This window comes from Homalodisca vitripennis, chromosome 6 (assembly GCF_021130785.1).
Source record: "Homalodisca vitripennis isolate AUS2020 chromosome 6, UT_GWSS_2.1, whole genome shotgun sequence".
NCBI classification, from domain to species: domain Eukaryota; kingdom Metazoa; phylum Arthropoda; class Insecta; order Hemiptera; family Cicadellidae; genus Homalodisca; species Homalodisca vitripennis.
In genome coordinates, this window is record NC_060212.1 from 73,132,705 (window position 1) to 73,158,446 (window position 25,742).

At 32.6% G+C, this 25,742-nt stretch overlaps 1 long non-coding RNA gene across 2 annotated transcripts; it reads left to right on the top strand.

The window, feature by feature from the left end:
* The first annotated feature begins 16,702 nt into the window (after positions 1–16,702).
* LOC124364442 lies at positions 16,703–24,760 on the top strand. 2 transcript variants are annotated; one of them, XR_006922614.1, is made up of 4 exons: positions 16,703–16,805; positions 19,298–19,522; positions 22,067–22,212; positions 23,143–24,760. It is a non-coding gene; the product is annotated as an uncharacterized LOC124364442 (long non-coding RNA). The 2 variants fall into 2 exon arrangements; XR_006922615.1 differs by having other exon boundaries at positions 16,754–16,897.
* Positions 24,761–25,742: the final 982 nt, after the last annotated feature.

Sequence of the window (25,742 nt, forward strand, 5' to 3'; positions counted from 1 at the left end):
TTTCCAATGACACATAATCAACGTTCATAAATGTACAAAAATTTCAAATTTTGTCATAGAAAAAAATTGTAATGGTAATGTAAAGTGACATTGTTCAGATATTGCCCTAGTTTTACAGGGACCGAATAGACACTTAGTTTGTTAGAAATACAATAGTCTCGTCAATCCAACTGAGACAGGTAGCCATGATGTCATATAAGTGAATATGTGGAATGATTGAGAATATTTTTAAATTGCAATGAAAACAGCACAAATCTTATTTTATTAAAAACATACAATTACAAGTACAATTATTAATATGTTTATGAGATTGTTCATTTGTAAATATTGAGGTTAAAAACTACCTATTTAATCCTTGAAGACCAATAACATTTGCTGTCTCTAGATAACCGAGTGTCGGAAATAGGATGAAGAACATTGTTTTTATGTAATTTGCAGACATAAATGATAACAATTAAATTAAAATACATGATTAAATTTATTGTTGGGTCTTTGAAATTACAAATTTGGTGAAACAATGCTGAGGTATAACTGGACATTAATTTCTCTAGGTAAATCTCCAAGACATATCAAAGTATGCTGACCCAGTATAACAAAGTTATTTGAAGAACTAAACTGTGGTAATAAAGGTTTTGTAATAACAACGGGGGTGTGCAAGAGATCTGTGGGAACTACAAGCTTCTACCTAGAGATAAATCCATCCTTTGTAATAACAACGGGAATGTGCAAGAGATCTGTGGGAACTACAAGCTTCTACCTAGAGATAAATCCATCTCTCTAGGGATGCTCGAGGGGCTTCAAATAAGACAATCGTTGACCTACAGAGGTAGTAAAACTTTGGTAAGTATGCAATTCCTCAATTCCATTGTGGCTGACTGCTCTGCACTAAACTCAGCAGGAGGGACAGAGTGGGTCAGAAGGGCAACGAAAACCAGCTGAATTGTTACTTTTAGGTATATCGAAATGACCGGTGTAGATGATGTTACAGGTCCTTCTTGTGATATCTAAAATGTTCAGGGCTAACCTGGCCTTGGAGTGTATTCAGATATGTTGGAGATTGTCAAGAGATGAAGAAGGTAGAAAAGTACTTACCTAAGCTACACCTATATAGGTAGATGTATTTTTTTGTAACATATATAATGATGGCAAATGTCCAAGAACCCTATTCTTACAAATCATTCGTCATCACCAATAACTTTTAAATAAAGAACATAGAAATGTATTCAGCCTTGGATAACTGAACAAATTGAATTTATTTTCAAATAAATGTACAATATTTACACTATTATAAACTTAAAAGTGAAGTGTGTGATTAAAAACAATTTAAAAATCATAAAAAGTAGCAATAACAAAAAAACTGTGACAACAGAAAAAAAGGTGTCACTGGAACTGTTAAAACAATGTGGTTGTTAGAACAATTGCCTGCTATAACAGTGGATACTAGGCTGGTACTGGAGAAACTAATAATTATTTCTGCCTCCAATTCCCTCCACTCCTATCTATATATTCGTATTGAGCACTTTTTAATCTGTGTTTTACTGTCTTTCTTTCATTTTCCATTCTACCACTTAACTCTTCTTCAATATACTTCAACAGACAGGAGTCTACTGAAAATATTTTCTTACAGAGTGGCGAGTGCTCACAGCTCCTTGGGGCTGATGTGCCTGGACTATTGATCTGTCCCATTTGAATTGAAAAGTATAGATAGTATGGTTTTGTTTAATATGGACTCTAAAATTTTAGCAATTAGATTAAAGTATATAGTCAAAATTACTATGGACATTTTTAATTAATGTTTCAATACATTAAGTTTAATAAATACTTTTTTGTGTTTAAATACATCAAGTTTAATCAATATGGTTTTTGTGTTTAACATCTAAGTCCTGATTACAAACACTACCATAGGAAAATGGCATAGTCTGAAAACAATTCATCAAGGCTACTATATAGTCCTGGTGATCCTCAAGAAAACATATTTAGGACAACAAATTGGCTCTTATTCCTTAATGGGTTTAATACCTTTAGGCCCTAAGCACGTTATTGGAAACCTGTTTTATTTTATAGTTGATCAAGACCTAGATATACGGGACCGCAAAAAAAAACCAGTTATAAAACTATATAAAAATTAAGATACACTAAAAAGAACATTTTAAAAGTGAAGCGTAAGTAACATTACATTTTGTCCTATGCAAACCAAACAAGTTTTGTATTAGAACATTTTTCTACCTTAAAAAGTATTCACTAATAAAAAATTTGTTTTTAACATCATTTAACTATTTTGTAATAAAAATTTCATGGGATTAAATGTTTGTATATTAAGCCATACTTGTTTCAAAAACCCCAGAATTGTTGTTTGATGCTTAATTTGGAATGTATGAAAGATAATATCCAAAACATACATTTGACCCAAATTCTATACAGCCCATGGAACTTAGGTTAATGCTAACAATTGTTCAAAATACAATTGATAGAGAAAAAATCAATGCATCCTTCAAGTGATGGCCGTTCCAAGGTTAACACTTTCATTGCTACTTAAGTATGTACAGTATATATTTTCCCCATGTGACGTACCCTTCATTATTGTTTTAGATAGCTGCGTAAAATCTATAATAACATAAATACTAATGAAGCAAACATTGATAAAGCCTAATATTTACCAGGCAATGGTGTAATTAACATAGCTCAAAAATGGGGAGAAATATTGACACTGCACGGGGCATGCTATATGTGTATCAACAATACGCAAGCACACTTGTGTGTGTAGCAGGAAATTGTTCATATGAATGTTAGTTTAACTTCTGTGGAATCCAAGTATGTTGGATAAACCTTTTATTTAGTCTGGAGTCACAATGTCAAAATATATGACAATCATGGTTAGTCTAGGGGACTTGATAAACAGTACAATAAATAGTGCACATAACATTTGTACAGTAAAATATTCTTATCAAACCTATAAGATAATAAATATATATAACCCTCTATGATATAAATAACAAGATTATAACTTTTATGAGAAAAAAGTCCACACAGAAATCTCTGATAAATAAGTACACAAAAATACCTGTACAGTTAAAAGTGCACATAACAAAATTGTATTTCAATATATGTCATGAGATAAGCTGATGGAAATACGAAGATTTGGAAGTTTTATACAAGTAACAGGACAATTATTTCATTTGACTTACGTCTTTTAATGACTGATGACATGTCTTCACTTTCCATTACTAATTTCAAGCTGGGCTCAGCTAATAATTTGTTATTTGGAGATGAAAATATTAGGTGATTCTCAGTGGTTTTATGGGGGGCTCCTTAACACTCTGATGGCAATCACATCTTCTGATTGAGAGAAGGTAAATAATGAAGCATTCTCCCATTGACAATCCTAGTTCATTATCTCTGAATTTGTTTGAGGTGATAACCAAGTAATGTAATGTGGAGACAAATGTTAATATGATTTTGAGAACTAGTAGGCAACTTTTAAAATATAGGATAAAAAACTGTGATAATAGGAATATTTAATGCAGGGGTTCTCAACCTTTCTGGCTTTGTGCCATCCCTAATATATTGATATTTGGTCAAACCTCCCCATACCATTATCACCTTACAATATGTACATAAAAAGTACAACTTTGATTTATAACGAAAGTGAGTTGGGAATCAGGATATGGGTTAGAATTGCAGGTTTTGAAATTATTTCATAACATTTTAGGAAACGTTTAATATTATCTCAAATTTAATACTATTTTGACCATACAGTATTAGCATACAATAATGCTGATAAGGTTTTTTTAAATCAATGAAACACAGGAACTAAACAAAACAAAATCTTTTTGAAACTTACAAAAGATTCAAATTACGCTAATATATCAATCAGTCACTTAGGCCAAGTTGGCACTGTTTGTCTTTTACTATCTTTTTAATATTTGTTGTAGGTGTGACAAAGCAAATTGCAGGTCACTTTTGACATCCAGTTTTACTTGATATTTTGATTTAAGATAAGCCTTTGTTTAAAATCCAGACTCGAGCAAGATGTAGATGACATTGCACTAACAACTTTGCACCTTCCAAAACAACTTGTGGGTAAATAGGAAGATAACTCAACCAAAAATCATCAACACCCATGTTTTGGAATTCCAAATTTGCTTGAGAATCATATTTTATGTCAATTACCTGTTCCTGAATGCGGTCAGGAAGTATATCCACATATATTTTAAATGGATCTCTTGTCGACTTAAATTGCCAGCTCTCTAAAATAACATCTGGAAAATACTCTCTGATTTCATGTTTAAGTGTTGCAGATACTTCTTTAAATTTGTTTATTAATTGCAGGGGAAGATTTTATGTGTCATCTAGGAGGTTGTTGAATCTTGGAAAAATTTGGCCCTGGACTCTGAAAACGGTGTTGTCAAAGAGCCATTGTTTCTTTGAAACTCTTTAACTGCATCATAAATATTTAGAACGTTTTATGAAATTCTAGCTTCAAGTTCAAATTGTCAATCATTAAAAAAAGTCAGATAAATATGCTGAATAAAAATTAAATTTTATTTGTGAACTTGTACAGATCTTGGTTTGAGGTCATCAAGAACATTTCAAATTCTGATTTTAAGCTAAAAAATCGAGCAAGCATATTGCCTTTCAGCAACAAACTAACTTGTGTCATTAAGTAGATTGGTTGATCGCTTTTTAATGCTTGACACAGTGTCTCAAAAAGACTAGTGTTCAAAGCCCCAGATTTTATATGGTTTACTATTGTAAACTTGCTATTTTTAAGCAACATTGAAGGACTGGTAGAGTTTGACAGGCTAAAGCTTGTGTGTGTATGATACAGTGAAAACAAATTAAATTACGGCTTTTTTTCTTATCAATTTTATAATGTTGACCAGCAACATGTCATAGTTTCGGCTCCATCAGTACATATTCCAATAATTTTCTCCCAAGAAAGGTTATTAGCTTCTAAAAAAAGTATTAAGGGCAGAAAATATATCAACAGCTTTAGTTGTCATTCAAGAGATTTTGAAAACCTGAGGAAATATTTATCTGCAATAAAATAGTAACTGGGCATGTTTTGAAATGTCGGTTGTTTCATCATATTATTGTAAAGAAAATAACGAAGAGCTTTTTTATTTTTTTTAATAACTTGATATTTTTAATTCAGAGAATGTCATAAATTCTACGTTTGACTGTCGTTTGATAAAACAATTTTTTGCAACTTTACTAGACCTTTCTTTGTTAAGTATCATACTACAGGCAGCAAGTATACAACTTTTTATGAGTAATTAACCAATTGTATGAGGTGTCTTATCTTTTGCCATCAACAAGGCAATTTTTTTAGGAAGCTTCAATAGCTTTCTCGTTTTCCAGTAGTCAAGTTTCATATGTTTAAGACAGTCTTTCTTTGAAGGTGAAAAAGGAACTAGGCTTGTCTTTCACAGTAGAACGATTAGTTGTCAAATGTTCCAATCGTCCAGGCCGCATGGCATCATTACTCAACCATAGTAATAAAATAATTGCTTAGTTTAAGTGCTGTAGTAGCTTGATATCGAATGGACTTTAACTAATGCTATTTACTTAAAGTTATGAGGGTCACTCTGAAAGTTTTGAGATGCCAGCAGACATTCCATACTGCAATATTCTTATCTGATTTTCCAGTGCCTATCAGTATATGACAGCAACTAGAATTTATTAGCGTACTTGTGTCCGTTGTTTGGAAAGATAACTTAATTGCTATGATTTTAAAGTCGGTTTGTTTCTAAAGGAGTGAGTTAAAAGTCTCAAATTTGCCTTTGTTTCTAAATCATTAATCCCTTGCTACTGTTTTTACGTATTATTTGGAATTTTAAAGGCTACATAATTTGCTTCAAGACAATGAACGTTCAGAAAGGCCACATTCCATTGTCACTCAAGAAAACATTAATTGGATGCGCTCTATGATCCAAGAGGACAGACACTGCACTAATGAGACTTTGTCTAGGGATTAGATCCACAGCAGCATAAGTAATATTGCATGACTTTTTAAAAGTCAGAAAAACTTCTTGATAGGTATTCACGATTTAACAGATAATCAAAATGCTGAGCATATGAGAATCAGTCAGCAGATCCATCAACTGCTTAATAATTGGTGGTCATCAGGATTTTTCCTAAATTGTTAACTGGTGATGAGATAAGTATCATTTTATGACGTTCTAGCTCGAAGAGAGATACGGGCATTTGAAGACGAGTTATCCCTCACAATGGTCAAGAATAACAATTGGTGAAGAAAGTAATGTATGTTGTTTTCTTCAGGATTTCAGAACTAGTGAAGACTATTAAGCTGGAGAGGCAAATAATTGTTACAACAACATAAAATTGTTCAGGAACATCAAGGGTTTAATTTTGCACCACAACAATGCCTCTTCTTACACTGCTACAAAAACTTTGGAATGTTTGACCAGAAATACATCATGAAGAATCACTCCTCACTAAATCTTGACTTCTGGTTAATATTCAATCTGAAGGAACACATGCACGGTCAACGTTGTATTTTGGAAGCGGAAATTGATGATGAGATTCATAAATATTTTGTCTCCATTTAAAAATTGAGACTGGAGAATATTACTCTGACCATGCCTAACATTTGGTAATTTAGCACACAAATTCTTCATATACCGTAAACCGGGGCTAACTTTGCACCACTTTTAGGAGTTAAAATAAATATTATCTCATAAAAAATAAAGCATTTCAACAAATTAACAAACTACTGGTTTTTATTAATTTTTATACATCCAGGAAACCATTCCAGACTCATAAATTTCTGTATTATATATTTAAATATTTTTTATGTATTTTTTTGATTTGGTGCAAAGTATACCATAGGAGCGGGTTACTTTGCACCACCTGAAAAATTATTTATCTTTTTCTGAAAAACTTTGTTGGTGCAAAGTAAGACCTATTCAGAATCCCTTAAACATCTGTTGGAACCACTGAATACTTATATGATTTAATTATTTTCACCTGAAAGGGGGAAAACAACAAAAACTCATGATACATCACAAAGTGTATTTAACATGGGAAAAATTGACAGTGACAAAATGACAAACTTAGAGATTCTGAAGCTTAAAACTTAATAAATACTTGCAGGTCTATGTTCAAAAACATTATAACATATAATACACACTTAATAATGCATATTCTTAAAAAAAATTTAGTCCATTTTTCCAAAATTGTCTTGAAGCTCTGGAACTGCAAATATTCCTCTTTTGCTCAAAATTTTGGGTGGATTTATAGATCCAGCAATTTCATTCCACTCATAAAATAAAATATCCTTATTAACAGGCCACTTCCAGTTGCCTAGGGACTTCATCATTGCACTTACAAAAGCTCCATTTTCATCAACGTTTACAGTGGTACCTGGGTAATATTCGTTTTCGTAGTTAACAACAACAAATGAATCTACTTGTAGATCAGACTTGTTAATAGGTCTCAGTCCTGATTTTATTGTTAGAAAAGCCTCTTCTTTTGCTGCTTCATTGATCTCCTCTAATTTCTTTTTCCTATAGGACTTCCAGTCATTCGTCGGAGGAACTTTCATCAATACACATTTCTGTTGGGTCATCTATGGACTCATCACTACTATCCCGTTGAAATTTAGGCTGACACGATTTTTTTCCTTTAGTTAAACAAGTCTTTGTGGTTGCCTTACTCGTGCTTGGTGTTTGGTCATCAGTCATAGATTGTGGGGGTTTAACACTAGCATTATCGCTAGTTACAAGTGATTGCATGGAAATCGTTTCTTCGTGAGATAAACTTTTTCCTGCTGGCACAGCAAGTTTCTTTTTTCTTGTTATTTGTGGCTTTGTGCTGCAGGCCTCTCGTGTTGACTGCAGGGCAACGAGGAAAGCAGAACAAACAGCTGAAGGCTCTACTTATGCTGGTGCAAAGTAACCCCGTCTTTCTCTTAAAAGTAACCTTAAACTTAAAATGGATGATAATTTAATGAGTATTGATATAAACTCTCAGTTACTGTTGTTATTTGTAAGAAAATAAAATTCTACACATAAAATATACCACACTGCCTTTCTCTGACGTTGTCTAATATCGTAAAAACGGTACTTTTTTGACATAACAATTCAAACAAAACTGAAGATACAAAGAAAACTCTTCCCACACAAATATCCAAAATGGCGGGATAAAGTGTCTGTTCACACAAATGATGTAGAAGATGGTGCAGCCTAGTGGAGAATTGTGAAACTAGGTCGAAATGATAAATAGTTTCTCCTACAGATAGAGTTGAGTCTTTTTTAAACTTTGGTGCAAAGTAACCTCACAAGGTGCAAAAGTAGCCCCGGTTTACGGTATTTAAAAACTTTCAGAATGACCCTCTTATCTAGTAGCTAGGTTGAAAAGGACTTCCACATTTTCAGTCTCTCACTTTTCTATTCACTTTTCCATACACGTTGGGAAAGGCATTTTGACACTGCAGTCTATCTCGAACTCGGTTGTTACAAACTGTGGTCAAACATTTCCTGGAATTCACTCTCTGGACAAGATAGGTTCCTGCATACATCATTTGATACCTGAAACATGGCAGTATGGCATTGGCACCTTCTCAATAATATCCGTTTAAATCTCAAGAACTATTACATTCATAATTACTGTTACATCACTGATATTTAAATAGCAAGACTGTAAAAGATTATTTTTACAACAGAAAGGTGTTATTGCACAAGAATAATGAAACCTAAATTGTTGTAATGTTTTCTATTACACATCTAAATACGGGTAAGTGCTATATTATTTCATTTTGAGCTGATTACAAATAATTTTTATCTGATAAAATATAAAATCTGGTACAAATGAAATGATACATCCAAAATGTAAAAAAGTCTGTAACTCAATTCGTTCTTGAAATATCCTGATTTAACAAATTTCATAAAGCTCAAACAAATTACATGAACTGACATGCCTCACCATCAAACTCAATCCTTTTTTTGTAGAACTTCAGTTTTATGCAAAACTGAACTTTTACGCTCAGCCAAATTCCATCTAGAGACTGCACTATAATCAAACTCAATGTTGCCTTAGAACATAGAAATGAAATTAATTCCAGTTTGTCAAAAATTTTGTATTAGATACTGAAAAATGACGTGTTATTTGTTTATAGTTGCATTGCAACATTCCTATTGTGAACCTATGTAAACAAATAAGTAAATAATAATAATTTTGTTTAATTTTAAGAATCTAGTCTGGCATGAAAACTATTGTCATTCTTATAATAGTGTAAAGATAATATTTTACTAATAGGGATGGATGAAATTATTGGTGTATTAAAAATTTGAATGGGATTAGGAAAAATCTCAATAATCAGGAGTAAAGTGGCCATCATATTCTTCTGTCTATTTCCTTAATCAAACAAACATAGGCGTAATTTGGGGGTGGCAAGGGGTGGCAGTTGCCCACCCCAGATTTGTGGAGCCCGGTATTTTGCCACCCCAGAATTTTGAAGTAAATGTCTAAATAATTTACATATAACTTACTTAAAACTGGAAAATACAAGTCTACCAATAGGGAACCTTTTAACTTTATCAATTCTCCATTAATTTTGCTTAGTTTAGCACAGAAAGATAGCACGTCTTTTAAAAACTTGTAAATCATAAACTTAAAATGAAATATTGGTGTAGTTAGAATTTACGAAATGAAATAAGGAACATTAAATGCGTGAAGAGCGAGAATGAGCAATGTAGGCTGCTTCTCGTCTGCCGTCTGGAAACGGCAACTCTGTAATACACAGTTGGCGAGGGAGATTTGGCAACAGGGCACCTGTTAGTAGTATATTGTCTTTACAGCTAGAAGCAGACAACGTCTGTCGTGTCGCCTGCCTACTTTAACCTTACTCCTCAGTAGATGTATTCGATTAGTGCAGTTGCAGTACGATGTGAATTACATTTCAAGTGAACCGTCGTATGATTGCATGGACTAAGAGATGGTAAGTTTAGTTCAGTTATTTCTTATTTCGTAGGTTAAACTTAGGTGTTGGTCAGTTTCTGGAGTTTCCCCATCTTTGTTTACATCCAACTAGGCCTAATGCTGAAAAATAGAAAATCTTTTTACTGACTAGATTTCAATAAATGGCCCCCAAAAAACATAACCTCAACTTTCTAACTTTATTAGTTCTGCCAGTTAGTTCTGCATTGTTACGGTTATGGTTTTAGTTGTTTAAACATTTTATAGGTGTAATTGGTTGGTATAGGAGAAGTTTTTGCATATATAAGGGAAGTAGCTTGTTTTATAGTACGGTATGGAATACTAGGTTTATTTTTGTTTGTTTGGCCACCTAAATGCTTTTACCGATGTCATATAAACCTCACATTTAACGCAACACTACTTTAACCTATATATGTAAAAATAAACAACGATACCATCCAATCACCTGAAATTAAGTAATTTCAGCTTATACCTCTAATTAGGTTATGTTACTGTCATTTTAATAACTCCCGCCTTCCTGTGTTTGACAGCTGTTTTTGCAATGCCGTGGCTGTCAGGCTGCAGACGTTTGTGTCGAAGAGCCAATGACTAAAAAGGTCATACAAAATAATTAGTAAACATCCAGATCTTTTATGGTCTTGCAATTATTTAAAATACATGTTTTACAATCAACTCGTAGAGTAAGGCACTAAATGAACTTTATCTTTAGGCAAAAAAACGATATATGTGTAATAAAAAATACCAGATATAATAGCAAAATTTGTAAAACTATTTCGAAACCTCAGGTAATTGTAGGGCAGGACTTGGGTTTTCGTGTACGACCCCTAAAAAAAACCCCAGCTTCTTAAGTACAGTTTACAGTAATGCAAATAAAAAAGTATGACTGTTTTTTTTTAACTCCATATGGCTGTTAGGCTGGTGTTTATTCCGATTAACAAATTTTTACACAAAAATTTTTCCCATAAATTAACAAAAACAAAACTTTGGTAGAATTAAATCTCAAAATAAAGTAAAAAAATGAAGGAAATAATGGTTTTTCTTAAAAAACACCGTTTTTGAGATATCTACCATTTTGTTTTTATTAACAATTTTTTATTTCATAATTCTCCGAGAATGTTATTATTGACCGATTTAACCTCAAACTTGGCATGTGGTTTTTATCTAATACAAATATCCACTATTCAGAGAAGATATTCTACCACAATTTAAATTCAAAATCATTAGTTTTTTTTCAAAATGATTGCCATTGTAAAATTTCTTACACCTAAATTGTATGAAAAAACCATAAACTATGAAGTCAAATGTCAGGGCATCCGTTTTTTGTATGTGCCCTTTCCGAATCCCGCTATCAAATGGGTACGATTGTTTCAAAAACAAAGAAGAATGAGAAATAGTCGTCAACAACACAGTAGCGCCCAAAATCAAAAAAAATTGTTGCAAAAGCCTATTGACATGTTCATAATTTGACTTGTATTAATTTTTAGGTTTTAGGAACTCTGTGTTCTTAGCTGTAGCATGTTTTGCCATTATCTTAAATGGTTCTTTTGCTAATTCTTAATGGGGGTTTTTTCAGGCGTCAGAAGAACCAAAAAAAGGGGGCAGCCCCAGAGTTCGTTGCTGTTCCCCTACTTTTAGCTCAGGCCCAGCAAAACCAAAAAGAAACGGTTAGAAGATGAGAACTACCAGAAGGAGTTTGTTTTGGAAACATTGAAACCAGAGAACCGGCTGTAGTAGACGTTTTTAGATTCGTCATCGCGGCTCAGTTTTAACAACCACAACTACAAATGAAGATACCAACAAACTTACTCCTACAGATTGAAGTGGCAGAGGTCCTAGCCTGGTTCCTCTAGTTGGTCATCTGACCAATTGACAATCCACTGTAATTACATTAAACGTGATCCTGCTCATGGCCCAGGTTTTGGCCTAAGGGCGGTTTTTTAGGGGAAGCGCTTCATTCCAACCACGAGAATTAAATTTCCCTAAAACTGTGATGGTAAGGACAATTTAGGCCAGAGTAGGGTATTAAACCTGTAAATCCTTGGCTGGGGAATACAGTCCTCTAACATGACAAAGCGTCTCTGTTTGTGCCTGGCCGTTCGTTTTACAAGCCCAAGAAGAAAAAAAATGCAGAAAATGTATTTTCTACACACTCAGTGGTTTTCCCCAAATGGAAAGAAAGCTGTTAAAAGTATTTGGAGAATCATGAAAACCCGCAGTAACCTTCGCATCGGAAGTAGTAAACACTAAAACTCAGTTCTTTCTAAGAGACAGCCGACAAAAGTGGCAACTGTTATTGGAAAAAGTAAAATCAAAAGGTACATTTTCAGAAGAAGTAACAACAAGAAAACAGATTGTTAAACATATAGAGGCCTTTTGTGTGGAATCCCTGCATTATTCTGGGTTGTGGGGAGACAATCTAGTTGCCTCCTCAAGAGGTCAATGGACGAATCTACAGATTCAAAAAAACACAGGATGGAAAACTTTTTGGAGCTGATGAGGCTCTTCGTTTCCAAAGGATAAATAGTTTTTTAGTAAAAACAAATTCTTTGTATTGATAGGAGCATCGCCAAAAAATTTTCAACTATTACATTCACAGACGACCTTTCCCAGAATGAGCTTCTTGTCCATAATTGGGGAACAAATTAAGTTGCCACATTGCCAAAGAATGGTTAAAAGATGCAATATGTTTTATTGCCCATTATAGTCTGGATTGGAAGACCCCATAGACAGTTAGCAAAGCGACGAGCAAGTAGCTATTGTCTTGAGACATGTTTTAATGAATAAACTAGATAGTTTCATGAGTCCTGTTTTGTTTTGTGGGGTTTTACCGTGCTAGAAGAAATGAATGGCGGATTTACACACTGGCAAATGTAACTTAAGGACGTTTTGATTTTTACACTGGACTTGAATATTAAAACATTCCTTGCGTGCTCAGTGCTATGATGGGGTCATTCGAACATGAGGTGGTCCCCCTACAAAGGAGTGGCAGCCTAGGAATTATACAAGGAAAGCCCACCCATGGCAATGTACATTCACTGCAAAGTGCAATCATATATTGAAACTTGTGCATTGTAAGGCTGTATGCCACAAGCGTGGAATTCAATAAAGAAAACACCTTCTTTGTGCTTCAAAGTCTTTACAACTTCATTGAGAAATCAACTAAAAGACATGCTGTTTTTGAAAACATTCAAAAAAGTGCAAAAAGCTTTAGTGGTGGAACAGCAACATTGAAGTCTTTGAGTGATACCAGATGGGCTTGCCGTGTCGAAGCAGTGCGTTCTTTGTTAGATAATTTTGATGCCACTCTTACGACACTACGAGAGATTTCTGAAACAGACCCTGACAGTGGTGGACAAGCCAATGCTTTGTTGAAAAATATGGGAGGACTTCAACTTTGTATTTGACCTTCTATTACTCAGGAGAGTTCTAACACAATGTGACATACCTGTCAAAGACCCTTCAGTCAAGCAGTGTGACCTATGAAGTTGTGAAATCTGTAAAAAACAGCACACTTGAAGTTTTGCAATCCTTCAGAAACAGATGATTTTTTCACCAAGTTGTTCAGTCACTGCACAGAAATTGCTGACACGTGCGGGTTTAGAGCTGCCGAGTTGCCAAGAAAGGGCAAAATTCCCTCAAAAATCGGGGGTGGGAGTAAAGCTCCATTTGAATCTGTACAACAGTACTACAAAGTTTCAATCCTCTGGCCAGTTATTGATATCCTAAGCGAGGAGATAGAGGCCAGGCTTCAAGAAAACAACCTAGATGTACTTAAACCACTTAAGCAAAGTTCTAGGTGGAAGTGATATAGACACAGCCAGTGTACAGTATGTGTGTAAATACTATAGTTTAGACTATGACATTCTTCTGTCTGAACTGAAACTGTTTTAACAGAACGGAGGAATCAAGAAGCAAAAGTATCCAAGAAAGAAGCTGACGTTTTTGTACAAACATCTTTGAAAAGTGTGTTCCCTATGCTTTTTGAACTTTTTCGTTTGTACTATACAATTCCAATGAACTCGGCATCGTGTGAGAGATCCTTTTCATGCTTACGGCGGTTAAAGACATATACTAGAAAACTCTATTGGCCAGGAGAAGGTTGTCTTCGTTAGCCCTTTTGGCTATTGAAAGGAGTGTAGAAATAGACATTTCAAAAGTAATTGATGACTTCAATTCAAGCCAGAAGAGAAGGCTTCATTTTGTTTAAAACTAACTTGTGGATGCAGTCTGGTTACATAGAATAAAGTGAAATTTGTTTGATCATGTTTACTTGATTTTTCCTTTTATAAAAAACAAACGGGCTGGGCACACATAAATTAAAATTGGGCACACTTTTGAGTTGTGTGTGAACAATAAATTACCTCACTTGTGGACCTTGTGGTTTAGTTAATAACTCAATTCATTAAAAATTATTGTTTTAGGCTAAGTTGTTAGCAGTAAAATTTTTGTAAAAATAGCTTGAAAAAGCTTAAAATACTAACAAATTTAAAGCCAGTTTCTTACAATTTTTCCGGGGGAGGGCCCCGGACCCCCCCTCCACCTGGGGGGTATTCCATACCCCCCAGTAGAATCTTGCCACCCCAGTTAAAAAGCTGAAATGACGCCCATGCAAAAAATAATGTATATACAAAATGCACATTTTTATTTTAATTAGCATTAATAATTAAAGTATAAGTTCTCCCAGTACATAAACATAATACAAATGAATACATAGTAATGACAGTTACAATTGAGATTACACTTTTTGGGTTTTGCATAACCCCCCCCACCCCCCCCCCCCCCCACCCCCCCCCCCCCCCACCCCCCCCCCCCCCCACCCCCCCCCCCCCCCACCCCCCCCCCCCCCCACCCCCCCCCCCACATTACTGGCTTACATTAGTGATGGGATAACCGAATGGATTTTATAACCGACTAACCAGTCAGTTATTTTTCTCGTTAATCGGTTATTTTTAGTCGAATGAATAACCGATTACCTTTTAAATTCAATCCACATTTTAGTACACAATTTCAGAGTTTATTTACAGATAACAATTACACCTAAACAATTAGCCTAATGCTCTGCTTAACTTACTCTCAATATAACGCATTTCATTTTTGTATTTAAACAAAACACTATTATTCACGAAACACCTTAACCATAATACCTACACAATTATTTTATTTATGTCTTATAAAAAATCAAACATCAAAGTTTGATAAAGGAAGATCTTCTATTGGAGATAAGTAGGTGCGAACTGAACTGATTATTTATATTCTTTAGATAGGTATGGAGAGTCAAAGGGATGGGGTGGTGGGGAATGAACCATTCCTGTTGAGACAGGTACAGTTGGAGGAATTTAGACTGTGCTCGTAGGACCCAGATACTACCCTCTCAACAAACAAACGCTATCTGTGTGGAGGGTTGCGTTTACGTGCTAGCCGCTGAGATGAAGGCCGCAACAATCTCTTTATCGACTTTTAAACTCACGATTTTGATTTACAGATAAAATTGACAAATACGTTATTTTCAAAAACACGTTAGACAGCACTATAACAACTGAAAAACAAGGATAAATCATATTATTCCCATTATTTGGTTTCCTCTAATTATTTAATTCCACCACAATCAGCACTTTTACAAAACAGGACTCATTTTAGCGAGTGTGATAAGTTATTCGGGCCAATACGATTCCTGAAAGGAGGGTTTTACCCATGAGTCACAGGAAATATTTTCGGGACGCAGCGCATAATGCTACCCCGCCACCCCTCCCGCCTATCACCACACACTCAAGGTCACGCGCACAGCTAAAGTCCTCGAACTGTACGCGGCGCGGCCAATTTACTCACGGCCGTACTTAGCTTTGGCGAGCCCTGGTAAAGATATTCGGTCGGGCCCCGTCGTGTCCCCCCACCAGACACAGTCCCTTCATTATAGACGTGTGACTGGCTCCGGAAGAAATTGTACGAAAACCCGGTCTGAGTTCGGACCTGAATATACAATCAAAAAATTCCAAGCAAACCCGCACTGGCAGAACCGTAATTGAAAACGAAATTCTGTAATTGTATTATTAACTTTTTCTGTGCATACGTTATAGTCATAACATTTTAAAAATGTTATATTATCATATATCATCTATAACACTACAAGATAATTACCGTTCAAATTGCAAAATTATAATTTATTTTAATTACGAATCACCAAAGTTAACCGAAAGTTTATCGCTAAAGAACGATATTTCAGTAATAAAAATAACTTATTATAATAAACGAGCAATTCAAGTATAGACTGTCCCGCACAACCAGTTAACTTACAGAAAATTATTCGGTAGATAAACTAATCTAAAGACTAATTTAAAATAACCAATCAGAATCAACGATTAATTCAAATATAGACTAAGTCTTTACAACCAGTTAACTTATAGGGAAAAAAAACTAGTCGGTAGAAAAAACTAATCTAAAGACTAATTTAAAATAACCGATCAGAATCAACGATTAATTCAAATATAGACTAAGTCTTCACAACCAGTTAACTTATAGAAAAATTAGTCGGTAGAAAAACTTATCTAAAGACTAATTTAAAATAACCGATCAGAATCACCGACTAATTCAAGTACAGACTAAGTCTGCACAATCAGTTAACTTATAGAAAAATTAGTCTATAGACTAATTTTAACTGGATGCAGCAAAAATAACCGACTAATCGGTTAAAATAAAATAACCGAACTAACCAGTTATTTTCAATTCAGTTATTCCCACCACTAGCTTACATAATATGTTCTTAATCTCAATACAGGAAGGAATTCGAGTGTGACAATAACTTCGTCATTACTGTTTACTGTTAATTTTGATCTAAACTAGGCTAGAAGGTAAGATTTTTGTGTTTGTCTCTCGTCTCTCTGTCTCTGCTGAATTAAAGAAAGAGAAGGCACTGGTTGTTTATTTTAAGTATTTTTTAGCGGTAAGTTACACAATACTATGTATTCTAATAATTACTGTAGTAATAAACTACAATAATATATATTTTTATATCGAAATTGGCAAACGATATTACTTAATCATAACCATCAATCAATACTAATTAATTATTTTGAACAGTTAACTTAGATAATCTATATCAACAGTTATTTAAACACTTTCAAATAACACACGTAACGTAATATTTCAATTTTTACATATAGTAATATTTGATTATTAAAAATGGCAGTCAATTTTTGAAAACTACACGACATTGCTTTGAAAGATGATAAGACGTGTTGGTATCAATTTACAAAAATCGTGACCATGGAAAGGTATGTTAATTTTTTTTTCCTGAAAACTACAATTTTTCCTGAAAACAATAGTGAAGAAAAAATTCGTCGGCAACGAAAATCAAAGGAGTTACGATTTTTTGAAATCCTCTGAAAACTCTGTTTTTGACAGTACCTCTGGCAATTTTACTGAAATGATGACGTTAATCCTGTCAACGATGCCTGCCCGCTGCGCAGTGCTGCGCACTGCTTGCTCTTTTAGAAAAAAAATTAACTCGAGCTTGCAAAAGTCGAATCCCAAATCACGTGATGCCCCTGATCCTTAACCCTCCAAGTGTTGTTCGACAAAATTTTGTCGGTTATTTTCCATCCTTAATGCAATAATGGCCGAAAAGGCATCAATATAATACAATGATATACTTTTCCCCCCAGTTTATATGCACCTGTGAAAATAATACTTGGCTATAAATGCCCAACCCATGAAAAAAAGTCCTTTTTCATGGTCACGGTATTGTAAATAAATACCGACGTGTTTTTCTGTGGCTTCAACATGTTGGACTCATACCGAAAAACCCATTATGTGAAATTTATGGGAAAGAAACAACTGTAACTGTGAGAGGAGCAAATATGGTCGTCTTCAGTTTTCCTAATTTTGGTTATAATAATTTATTTGATCACTAAAAGTATTAAATCCATATTTTAATTTAAAACATATGATTGTTATTGAGGACTATAGATACTTTTATATCGATTTATAGTCTCGGATTTGAGATGCGAAATTAGGTATCGATGGTTAGGCTACATTCTTCGATATAGAAAACCGGGTCCACTTATCGTACCCTACCCAAAGTCACATTGATCAAATTAATGGATATAGTTTAAACAGTTATGTAATGTCAAAAACAATGAAAACCCCATAGCCATTAATCAAACAAAAAATTAAGACTGGTGAATGTCATTTAAATAATAAGAAAATATACAACAAAACAAACTGAGAAAGACATTAAATCATCTTTTAGTGTTATTTTGTATAGTTGTCTAAATTTAAGTATATTGTTTTATTTAAAAGAAGTTACTTATAGCACAAAATTTTGTTTAGAATATGAAAATGTGTGTAAAGTTTATGTAGATGATTTACTTACTATTCAAAGTCATTACTATTGGTTGATTATATCAATGGGTATAATAATTAAATATCGTTTAAAAACCGGGTCATTATTGTACTCTACCCATGAACTGTGTTTTCAGACTGTAAATATGAAGTTAGAAAAACAAATCTCTTGGTTTATTAAAAAAAAATCAATAAAATTAATATTTAAACAATTTTGGAAAAAATATCCACATGAATTTTAAATATTACACATATTCAAAATTCAGTATAGGCAATTAGTAGGAAATTTTGTCTTTGAGACAGAAATGTATAATGTGAAACATTTTATATTAATTAATTGTTTTAAAATAATCTTTTATGAAAAAGTACACATTTAAAATTTTTTCCTATTTGTAGTAGTTTTCACGCATTGATATAACAATGTTCGGGTAGAGTACGATAAGCGGACCTGGTTTTTTTTATATTGATTAGTAAAATCATAAATACTTAATAAGCGTTTATAAATCATATCAACATATTTATAGCCATAATTACAATCATATTTAAATTAAAATAACTAATATAATGTACATAGTGATGATCTTGTAAATAATACATGAGCTCTAATGATCAAACAAACTATTAGAACTGGAAATAGGAAAAACCTCATAAATAATAATGTATACATGTATATACATACAAACATGTATAACAGGAAATACAAAATATGCGTAATTATTTATGTTTTCTCCTCTGTGCTGAAAGCAGGTCGGCTGATATGCCACTTTTTAAACTTTGTTTCACGGTCCTCCACGAGCTTTTGACTGTCTGTTATTATCTATAAAAGAAGATATGTTTACTGTATTAAAGTATTTATAGTTTATACAAGTTAATTAATGTTCAAAAATCAGTATTTGTTAGTTTATATTGAAATTATATGAAGTTATATTTACTTATGATTCATTACATCCTTATATATTAGCTTGTAACCATATCAATTTTGTTTGTTTATTTTATTCAGATTGTTGAAACAAAAGCTACCCACTTTACGTGTGAAAATGTCTGATAATAAAGGAACTAAACGTAAGGTGACGAAAAACCAAACTGATGAAAGTATCAAAAAGAATAAATCTGAAAGAGCCTCAAAACGAAAAAGTGATATAACTGAAGAGTTGTTACTTCCCAAAAAGACCTGTGTTGAACCTGCTGTGGGAGCCAACATCGGATTCATACGCGTTGAATACTGGTAAGCACAATATAATATAAACATAATAAACAATGAGTTCAAAGTTAGTAGCCCTTCAAGATACGTACCATTTTTTATGCAGGTAATTAAAAACTGATTTATAAATTACATTATATGGATTCAGAAATTCTGCATTAAGTAACTAATAAAAGTTTTGTTTAGACATAACTTTAATAATGTAAATTAAGAGCTGGCTATAGTGTTTATCTTTAATTTTACACTATAGGAATAATGTTAAACTCCAAACCCTTGTTGAAGTGAAAACTTCTTTAGGCGCGTTGAGCGTTTTGGTAGAGGGTAAAATCCTCGGTTCGCGTCACCGACATGCTAATGATACTAACCTGCATGAAAAAGTCAGTCTCGCTGTGTTTTTTAACCGTAGACTTGGCCGCGGACTACTAACCTGCATGAAAAAGTCAGTCTCGCTGTGTTAAAACTGTCCCGGCGGAGTATGAAAACAGACTGCGAAAATCAGTGACCTTTACGGCTTCCTCTCGCGATTTAAAAGTGAAGCTAATGTCGTACAATTCTGTAAGATGCGTCAAATTAAAGCTCTTAATATTGGCAATCTATTGGTTACATTTTTAAATATTAAAAAAATTTCGAAATAATTTTGATTATTGTTTACATTTTACATAGCGTTTACAATGACAAGAAAAAAGTAGTAAGCGAGGATTTTTTTTTATTTTTTGGTCAGACAAAATTTGTCAGCGAGAAAGTTGTGTGAAAATAGATGAATATTTTTTTTGTAATTTATCATTTTTTTATTGGAAGTTTAGTTTAGCCTGTAGTAGCGTATGAAGTGATGAGTGAACGTTTCTGCCGGAACTGTAGTTGGCGCATTGGCTCACTGATACCGTATTAACTCAATAAATTAGTTTATTGTGCAATCAAAATACCTTTACGAAAGAACCAAGTTTAATTTAACTAATTTATTAGTTTTAAAAATATTGTGGGTTTAATTGTTATTGCAATTATATACTTTATCCGTAGCAATAACTGTATTATTTACAACGGTGTTCAACTCACTGTTGTTCACCAGATCGGTTGTTTACTCACTTGTATTCTATGTTTAAACTAACTATTAATATTGAGCAATTACAACATATTTTTATACAGATAAATGAATAATGAAAACAACGTATATATTTTTTAAACATTTTTTAATATTTGTACGAATATTTGTATTTAAAATTTAGCATTATTCATTTTAATTATGTTTTTAATATTTAACCTCTTCATCATGAAATGAGTATTATTACGGTATAAGATTTATCTTACTAGCGTGGTAAAATAGATTTCTAGTTATTTGATAATATTTTTTTCGTGGATTTTAAAATTGGAAAATTAAAAACGCGTCACATTTACAATTACAGATGTACTGTTACTATAACGTATTGTTAATTACTCTCAACTTAATAGTTTCCGTTTTCACTTCTATCGGCAGTCCCGCGACTGCTACTGTTTTTTTTTTTATTGTAGAGGTTTTAGAATGAATAATTTTAAAGGTATTATTAACCCATTGGCTTATACATATTTTTACTATCAGCTCAACTGGAGTTATCCTATTAAAAATGCTAAAAACGTAAGAGTTTTGTCATATGTTTATAAAAAATGTATTTTTCAAGTTATTTGGTTATATTTTATGTCTTTTTGGATTAACATGAAATGGGCTTTAATAATAAATAGATAGTGATATATTTGGTCGTAATTCCAAAATAATAATGCTGTACAAACTAAAAAAGTTTTGGAATTTTTTAAATTAAAAAAAAGTTTTTTTTTAATCAAATAATATAAAATAAAATACCCCATTGTTACTTTTATTTTATTTGAAATGTATTTCTCTACCTAGCAATACTAGAATATGTGTATATTTATGCATAGTTTGTCAGAATAAATGTTTTTTCTAAATACTGAAAATTCCAAGAATATTGATTTTTTTTTCTCTTGTAGTACACTAATATTCTTATAGTAACTTATTATTCATTTAAATTTCAATTAACTGTAGTATTGCAGTTTTTCTTATGTGTTACAACAATATTAGTCTAATTTATACTAACATTTGGTTGAAAAAGATAGTTAAAAAAAAATTATTTAGATGGCGCTGTACTTGTCACGGAACAAGTACAGTTTTTTTTTTTTAAATTGAAAAATATTTACGTGTTACGAATTATTTAAAAACCGTCATGAGGCATACGAAAAATGGGAAATCATTTTTTAAGTGTGACATTGCTACAGATCTCTGGCTAATGTATTGGATTTTGTAATAGTTAAGTGTTTTAAATGGAATTTTTAGGGCTCGGTCACACAGCAAGAGATTCTACAGTGAAGAATCCCACAATAACTGGAATTAACTCATTTTTATTTCATTAAAGTGTTTGTTTAAAAAAAAAAACAATTATGTACTTATAATGTGAAAGTTTTAATACACAAAATAGGACACACTGAAGTTGACTCCTCATTATGGTATTCACAACATTGACTCCTCATTAGTATGTGAATACTGGATACTATTATAATCCATGAATCTTTTGTCTATTACAGTGTCTCCTGACGAGCGTTCAAGCGCAAAGCTGAGGATCTTGTGGCGGCCTTGAGGCCAGCCTTTTCTCAGCTTGAATTCTCGTACAATCCCACCAAACCTCGTAGAGGTGCCTTTGAATTTGTGGCTGTGGACAAGGATGGAAAAGGTTAGTCATTTTTCATACATTACCTGAATTATAAGTTAACCCTTAACACGCCTTATACATCTTTAGATGTGGTATGAATGGGTTCTGCTATACCTTGAAAAGTGCAAGACTGCAAAACGCTTTATATTTATGTAGTTCATGGTGATATTGCTTTAGAATGTTAGGAATCCGTAAACTGCTAATTCAAGGTCACTAAACAGAATATTGATTCATTTTCAGAACAAAATAAATATACAGTTACTTTATGCCTATACATACTGATGGCGAGAGAAAAGAAGAGACCTGGCCCGTACCGGCGCACAGCTGTGTACTAGTGTGTTGCCGCGCGGTAATTTCAGGCGCTTCGCCCTACAGCCAACCCTGCGAATTGATTATCATAGCAATGGAACAGTGAAACAATAATGGAATTACGAAACAAGGCGCGGCAACATACTAGTAGTAGCGCCTGCAAATTTCAGATAGGCCAGAATCCAGGTCTCTTCTTTTCTCTCGCGGTCTGTACATCATCTATTTCAGTCAGCTGTTACTAACAATATTCATTTCCTGTTGTTTAAGAGTGTATCTTTTTGTTATATGCTATATTTTTACTGTTGTACCAAGTTGCTATAGTTTAGGTTATTATTTTATTTTTTTCCTTGTGTGTGAATTATTGTAGACAATGAGAAATCCAGATGATCCATATTTTGACATATTTGTTGATGATATAATGAATACGTTGTTTTCAAGTGAGAATTTTTTAAATTATTTTTCTTTTCAGTTTTATTCACTTTATTTATAAACAAAATGAGACGAGAAAATTGAAAAAAATGTTTTGGTATAAATACGCGGTAGCTCATAAAGTAGCTTAGTGTTTTAAGGGTTAACTTTTGAATTGTTACCCTATGTTCTGTAAAATATTATTTGTTTTAAGTAACTGTTGTTTACTTTCAGAAACTACAATTTGGAGTGGCCAAAATCGGGGACCACCTCGAAAAGAAAAATTTCCAGACCCAGACGCTCTGCTAAATCTCTTCAAGGATCATTTTAATAAGGATTAATTTTTCTTTTGATGTAAAATTATAATATTTTTACTTAAAGTTTTATTGTGGGTTTAGGTTTTGTAGTTTTTATGATAATTACTTGATTATGTTAGTTATCTACAGCAGAACATTGAAAATCAGTTATTCTTCCAATACACAACAATAATTTTACCAAATTGATTTCTCTGCCTTATTTCATATTTCAGATTATTGTGTTTTTTTAGCACAGTATAGCAGCTTTTTTTTGTATATTATTACATTGTAGAAACTAAAAACCTATATGGAAAGAAGTGTAACGTTCAATGTTGTTGTCCTTTTTGTTGTCTCAGCCTTTTTTTCGTTTTATTTAATATAGCCCAACAACTGTTACAGTCATTGTTTTTATCCGCTTGTATAATTCACTGTTGTTTGCAACATTTTGAATAAATATTACAGTTAACAAATGAAACTAACTTCTGATTATTCATGTTTTGTTGGAATGTTGATTTTAAATTTACCCGGGTTTAAAATTTAATTTCTTGTTGTTAATTCTCTGCCTGGTGATAAACAAGTCTAGACATTAATTTATTTCTTTAGTCAACTGATAACCTTCAGTCAACATCATGTCTGTTATTTCCCTATAACTTAATATGAATTACAATAATTTATAAATTCTTGTATTTTCTGTCGTTCATTTGCGTAATACAGTTTGTTACTAACAGACAGCAATTTATATATATGTAACCTCTCCAAGATTTGTGGGGTATGAAATACCTCTCAGAAGAAAAATAAGTCTGATCAAAATTATCAAAATATAATTTCTTATAAGAATGTTTTTATGGATATCTGAGGTATAGGAAAAAGTTTCCCTTGCAAACCAAAAAATATTATTTCTAAAAGAGACAGGTACCGGAATGCTGCCTTTGCATTAAAATTTAAATCACTCTAAGGACAAAAGTTATCAAGGTAATGTTTTCATTTTCAGCTGAAAATAGAAAATTTTTGACTAGGTAAATGACAAATTTTGTAATATTTTAAATGTTTCCACATCTTGCAAAAAAATATATAACACACAGTATCATTTATATAGTGTAGAATAAGTTTTTAAATCTTGCTGAAACGTGAAATAAAAAACTTACTTATCATTGTAAAAAATTAGTAATATCAAATAGAGGATTAAAAGATTCAAGTTGACTCGAAAGACATATTTTTACACCAATAAATGTCTTTCTTCTCTCCCTTTTAATAGACTACATTTATCAGAAGCTGGAGGTTATCAGAGGCTAAAGATTGCTGCTTTCTGTGTTCTTTGTAAGATAAAAATGTTCAACAAGGTAGAAATGCAGATGAACAGAGATTGTGATGTAGTTTTAGTTTGAAATAGTAACCATTGTGTTTTCTGGATCTTCAATTGCTATTTAAATGTGTTGAAACTAAAAATATATATAATATTATAATCTTACGATAAAAAAAATAAAAGCTTTGATCTTATAATGGATGTGCTAAATATTTTTTATATAATTCTTATTATGAATAGTTAAAAAACAATTCTCAGAATTACAGTGTTATTTATCAAAAGGTTTTCTGTCTTAATTTCAATGTTCTGCTTAAAAAAACATGTAGTGTATCTTTTTTTAGAGACTTTGATATTCTTATGTGTAAGACTATATTCTATAAATGTTAATTTGGGAAATTTTACAGTTACTTTGTGTTATTACAATTTCTGTTTTTACATCCCACAGATAATTTACTTTCTTACAGCAGAAGAGTCACAAACATACAGTACAATCAGAGAGATTTCACAAGTACACAACTGAGAAGTAACAAGACATTATGACGATTGGCCAGCAAGGGTCCGTCCCACTGGTCAGTCCGAAGCTGGTCTTGTACAGCGATTGTGTACTCGTAACGTCACTAGTTTGTCTGTAATTGTTGTCTCTTACTCATAATTTTGGTCACCTGGAAATATAGGCTACGCCATCTTGTGAATCCACCTTGTGTGTGATATATTTGATAATACTTTAGATAATAATTTAGATTTACTATAATCATTTCTAGTAAACTTATGAAATGAAGTTATGTAATGTTTACATTAGTTTCTGTTTTTTATTGAATAAAGGAGTTAAAAAAAACTGTTTTGAACTTGCTTCATTAGTTATAACCGAAACAATTTTTTTTATGTTTTTAGGGTTTACTTTAATTTTCAGTATCTAAAAAAATTTTTTTTGAGTTTATTGGTTGTTGTTATAAAAATAAATAATTGCTAGCATTTTTTTACTAGTTGCACTAGCTTAGTCTTGCTCCAAAGCAAGGTAAATCTCGCATGCATTACAATTTTAACCGATCAATAACTAAAATAAAATATAGCATGGCACAAAATTATAAGACAAATAGCACATGCTGATAATAGGGGGATAATTTAAAGGCCATTTCTATTTCATTATGTTTGTGTATAATATTAATATCCATTTCTTTAAATCTAGAAACAAGTTTATATGTTTTTATTAAAATTTCACACATTTACTTGGAAAT